General features: G+C 37.5%; 1 protein-coding gene across 7 annotated transcripts in view; it reads left to right on the top strand.

Annotated features, from left to right (window-relative positions):
- PCDH9 (protocadherin 9) overlaps nt 1-6,071 on the top strand; it is a 910,922-nt gene that overhangs the window by 802,115 nt on the left and 102,736 nt on the right. The gene's annotated exons all lie outside the window — the stretch shown is intronic.

Genomic DNA, 6,071 nt, shown 5'->3' with positions numbered 1-6,071 from the left:
TTGAAGAACTCTGTCAGCAGTTAGGAATTTAATTATTTAGGGGGGGACTTGTGGGTTTTAGACCAGCTTAGCATTCATACAGCCTATTTCTTTTTTTTGAGTTTTTTTTAACGTTTATTTATTTTTGAGACAGAGATAGAGCATGAACGGGGGAGGGTCAGAGAGAGAGGGAGACACAGAATCTGAAACAGGCTCCAGGCTCTGAGCTGTCAGCACAGAGCCCAACGTGGGGCTTGAACTCACAGACTGTGAGATCATGACCTGAGCCAAAGTCGGATGCTTAACCGACTGAGCCACCCAGAAGCCCCATACAGCCTATTTCTTGGTCAAAAGTTTTTACAGATCCCTGGCAACAGAGAAGCATGAAAAAAATTAAATTACTAAAATCTTCTGTCTTGTTTAGGAAAAAAAAGTTAGCATTTTGTCTTCCATTAAGGTAGTTGATACAGAGCTTGTGGGCCAAAAAGAGCTGTATGATTCTAAGTCTAAGCCTTCTATTCAGAAGGCACTATTCAGTGAATGAGTGATACCCAGCTTCTCACTCACCTCCTTACCTCCCCATGCTCAGCAACATTTCTGTCCTCAGGAGCTAAACTTTTTACCAAGAAGTTCAGGTATGACTGCAGGGGCTGGTGAGTTTCCAAATTTCTGGCCTTCCACTTTTCTGGAACACCAGAAGTCATTCATTTTGAATAGTAACATCTGGCCCTGAAAGTGGCCATAATAACTAAGGAAAATAATCAGAGAGTGACATTGGCACGAGTTGTAGTTTCCAGTGGCCACTCAGGAACATTCAACATTACTTGTGGGATTCTGTCTAATTTCCTATTCTACACAGTGCTCAAAGGTATGAACATGCCTCAGTTTGGGCATTGCAAAACTATGTTAAAATGCTAACCCTTACATGGAGAACACATTCCTACATTGTAGTCTTCCTAAAAATGCCATTCTTTGACACCATTGAGCTTTTTCTTTTTTTTAAAGAATAAGTGATTTCAGAAATACATTTTTATTTCTCATATTTCCATTATTATCATTACAGATAAAAATAAATGCAGAGGCTACTTTTCTCATACTTGGCAGTTGTAGTTTATTACTTGATATCCAAGTTAAAAATCTAAAATTGATTTCCCATGTGAAGTGAGTTTTAGCCAACCATCTGCTTAGGAGAGGGGAAAGGCAGACAAAGCTCATTCTTTCCTGCTGCTGCTTCTCACTGCTGTTAAGTGGCTACTGGGAACCTTAAAATAGGATTGCCAGGTTTAACTTTTCGGAATATGGAGTAGGCATATGTGTCTACCAGGGATTTGGGGCAGGGTATGTTGTACTTAGACCAGTGGGACTAACTCACTTATTAGATCCTGACGTTGCTGAATGCCATAGATGGAAGCCCAGATGTCACAACCATGTCCTGCTTTCCATCTCATATTCATGATTCGGCAATAAAAATGGGATGATCTTGACTATACGGGCCACCTGGGAACCTAGGTCTAGACTTCAATGTTATTATAATACCTGGATTGCTTAATCTAGCGGATGGCAGTTTTCAGAATGCACACGTTAAAGAAAACTAGCTTTGGTGCTGGCTACAAATTAAAAGGATATCTGTGAAAAAATAAACATTCTGGTACCAAAGAATTTGTGATGATGTTCAAATGTAGAAAATGTTGGAAACTTTACTGTTCTGGGTACACCCAATTGTGGAAGAGAATTTCTGGCATTATAGAGTTTGCCATCACAACATATGCTTTAATAGGGAAAAAAAGGTGAAAATAATTAGTACAATACCTAACTAAATACTTAAATCTGATGTTTGAAGCTATATTTTGAAATGCAGCAAATACTTAATCATATTTTAAAAGACCATGGAATTCATAGGAAGGCAACATAATGTTAAAGGTGTTTTCTATCAAAATATATAAAAAATATTATAAACCCTGTATTTATTTTCTCATATTTATGGGTTTTTCTTGGCTTCCTGGCTTCTCTTCTTCATTTATCAAAGTCTGTGTGGTATTCAAGCATTAAATCTCTCTGGTCCCACATGTACTCATCCTCATTTTAATCTCTTCCTCTCTCTCCCTTGCCTCCCATCCTATTCCTGTCTGTCTTTCTTCCATTGTGTTACCTAATCCTTACGTATAAAGAATTTCTATACTGTCTGCTTTACTTCACAGAATCCTTAAATATGTTTCTATAAATTTCGAAGTAGGGAGATTTTCTTCCTTACGTGTCAGTGCATATTTTCCCCCCTAGAAAACCTCAAAGGCTAAAATTTATCAACTGAAACAGAAATAGTCATGTCGAAGCAGGAAAATGTTTGCTACTTAATGCCATTTAACCTGAACCTAATCAAGGATTTAGTGTGCATCACCTCTATAATTGCTATTTGAAAGACACAGAAAACGAAGAAGAGAAGGAAAAAGAATGGGAGTAGGGTGAGGGGAGGGAGACAAGAAGAGGTAAATGTATGCATCTGTAATGGCTATCCAAGACTCAGAGCAAGTAGACATTCACAAGGACTTATCCAAACGGTTAAAGTAGGTTCTACTGTTTAGCTAAAGTAAAAGAAATTAAAACCAGGAGTCACAATTATGCTTTTCTCTTTCCAGAGTTTTAAAGAATATCAACTAAAACTGGATCCATGTGTTTTCCTGTTATTCTCATATTTATCCCAAGTCTGCTAATGTAGATCCAGAAAAAATAGTTATTTTTGTTATATTTATCAACATTTTAAATTATGTAGTCCCTGTCAGGAAAATTATAAATGTAGACAATTCTCAATTAGCCACACCCTGGTTCTTCTGATTCTCTACCCTTCAAAAGTGACCCTTGCCAATAAAGGATCCATTTCAGTTCTGAATATTTTCCTTTTAACTTAGTTTAAGGTCTAAATTGTCTTTCTCAATTCTATAATTCATGTGGTATAGTGAACCTGACTTTATTTTATGTAACCATGTTCAAAATACTGAAATAGGATAGACCACATAGATAAAATTTCAGTAAGTAAGTACTGTACATCTAATTTAAAACATTAAAGGAGCCATCTAAGGGCCTTTTGTTTCAGTAGAAACAAATGCATTGTGTTTTATTTTAAACACAGTGAATCTCAGGAATACCAAAACTGAGAGATTGCAGTTCTTCATGTTAAATGCTTACAATATAATAAGCTTTAATGCTAAAAATTAGTGTTGGCCATAGGTTGTATTTCTAATATTTTGGAGTGCGATAAAATGGAAACAATTTTCCCATGAATGTTGTAGGTGCTACAATGAAATATTTAAGATCTGATTTGTTGAAATGTTCTAACGTATGTTTTACATACACAGAAATCCACCTAAAGCAGCAGCAATTAAGAAAAAAAATAAAAATTCCTGGGGAGTCTGGGTGGCTCAGTTGGTTAAGCGTTCGACTCCAGCTCAGGTCACGATCTCATGGTTTGTGGAGTCAAGCCCCGCGTCAGGCTCTATGCTGACAGCTCAGAGCCTGGAGCCTGCTTGGGATTCTGTATCTCCCTCTTTCTCTGCCCCTCCCCCGCTTGTGCTCTGTCTCTGTCTCTCTCCAAGATAAATAAACCTTAAATTTTTTTTTTTAAACTTCTGCCCACGGTTGCAATTAGATAAATGCTGCCCAAGGGCAGGCCACACAATTGGCTCCCCTCTGTACAGTGTCACAGAATACATTTGGAGTGATAAAGCACATCTTCCTATTAGTGAGTCCAAACCCGTGTCCTTTATTGAACACAGTGTTTAACATGCAACAGTGAGCATAGATTAGAAGAAAGAGATTTTTGTCAGGCAGAATTCCTAAGCTATTTCTTGCCTTGTTTTTCTCTCTCAGATATATTTACGCTTGAGCATATCTATTGCTACTTTTTTCATTGCTTTGTTAGTATTACTAGCACTTTAAACTTTGAGAAGTTCCCCATCTCTGAGGAGAAATGATAAAAGCCGTTTAATAGGAGGACTTTGCTCCAGTGGAAAGGTTTACCCTCTAATGCTTTTCAAGTGGGTCTTTTGGGCTGTAAGTGAGATCTGTGTCTTGCTTCTGAGAGAAACATATAAACTCTGGTTTGGCAAGGCATGGCTTTTCTTTAGTCGTCTCTTGGGTGCTTCTTTCTAAACCACTGTATATGGGTTTGCTGAATCATGGAAAATAGAAATTTCTCTGCAGCTAAAAGTCTCATATATACTTGAAATCAAAAATTGGTAATACTGGACGAAAAATATAAGAATCGACAACTTTGTGGCATTTATGGATATTATATCTATGTATTTTATATGGTTGTTTTTTGTTTGTTCTGTTTGGGTTTGGTTTTTATACTATACCAGACACTGATGATACAGTGGTGAAAAAAACCACACACAGTCTTCCTTAAAGGATGTAAATTCTAAGTAATTCAAAGATCAAGGATATAACTGAATTTAAACAGACTTAAACTGTGATCCTAACTTCACCAATTATTAGCCCTGTGTAGATGGATATGCATTGCAAATTCTCTGAGTCACATGTTCATGGGTAAAAAACAGTAATCACTTTCTTGGAGTTTATGTTGCATAATGAAAGCAAGGAGCCTAAGACACGACTTAACTTCCAGGAAGTGTATAATAAATATTAGTTACTAGTAGTATTTGACGTGTGCTTAGATTTTAATAATATACCAGCTTGTACATTGACTGTGTGGGTCTCAAATATCGTCTGCAAACTTTGCAGCCATCCTGCAAGTGGTGTATAATCATTATGTTTTATGGCTGGAGGATCTGGGGCTTACGGCAAGAGTCTAAGTAAAACTCATCCGAGTCTCAGCTGCTTCTTTGAACAAAAACTTGAACCACATTCATCTGATGCCAAAGTCCGTGTGTTTTCTGCTGCATTACCTTAATCCGGGGTTTGCACTGCTTGGAGCAGCCATTCTTCTCTTTTTTCCTATTTGGGAGAAAAACTTTTCCCTTTCCCAAGCCTGTATTCTAAAAGCAGCAAGACAGCCAGGAAATCTCCTCATAAAAGCAGCCCTCTGGCTACATAACCTTGGAGCAGATTTTGGCCATCCACCGTTAAAATAATATCTCTAGAATCACCTCTTTTCTGACTTACTCCACTCCAAATTTGTGCCTGCATACCTAGGTCTCCATATAATTTATCTCCCAAACTGGAATGTTTTGGGGAGTATTAAGGGGTACTAATGGTAATTATTCTGAGCTAACAGTTGTAAACCAGCTATATGCTGGAGAAACTAAGATGTAGGGTCATTCTATTTACAAGAGTCCAAGGTTTAGATTATGTGTTAGATTAGGAAAATACTGAGCATAAAAGGGAGAAATATTCTTTGTCCCGATAAGTGGACACATAAACATTTCCCCCTTAGGCCAGAGTAAAGTCACTACACTATTAACGCAGCTCAGCTGGTACTCAGCCACCTGCTATAGTTGTGTGATAGCAATTTCCACCTGTCTTGCTCCTTCAGACCAAGGGGAGATGAGTAACCAGCACCTTCTTATAACATTTAAATAATCTGTTTTCTGTTCAGGGGATCTTTGGATAAAAATATTTTATTTTCTCCTGCAATCCTTTGGTCAGTGCCCAAATACACACCCTGCGTATCTGGGAGGAAATGTGCTGTGTAAAATGGTTTGTTGAATCATAGCTAAGTATCTCTTCAAAGGAAGAGGCATTTGTAAACTGTAATGCAAATTTCCTATCATGGCAACCACCAGTTATTTGAGGCAGTTTCTTATTGCAACCAACATCTTGGAAATTGACTGCTAGGTTAAATCTTTTCGAAGGGAATAATAAAGAGGAGTGAAGAGATAAGCAGAGTGTTCAGTAGGTGATTGAACCCAGGGGTGGAGGACAAAGAAAGGAAAGAAAATAGAGCAAATAGAAATGAGACACAATATAGCTATTATGATTTCCCTCAGATTCTACTGAGTTTCAGGATCTGTTTAGAATCAGTGAATTTGCTGAAATTGGTTGTCCATCTTTACCAGGTATCTGTGATACCTGTGATAGTTGATGTCTTTGAAAACAGTATTTGTTATAAATAGAGCATTTAAAGAGCAAGCAAGCTATAA

Source organism: Acinonyx jubatus, chromosome A1 (genome assembly GCF_027475565.1).
Source record: "Acinonyx jubatus isolate Ajub_Pintada_27869175 chromosome A1, VMU_Ajub_asm_v1.0, whole genome shotgun sequence".
NCBI classification, from domain to species: domain Eukaryota; kingdom Metazoa; phylum Chordata; class Mammalia; order Carnivora; family Felidae; genus Acinonyx; species Acinonyx jubatus.
The sequence above is the reverse complement of the archived record's forward strand: the minus strand, read 5'-3'. Positions and strand labels throughout refer to the sequence as shown.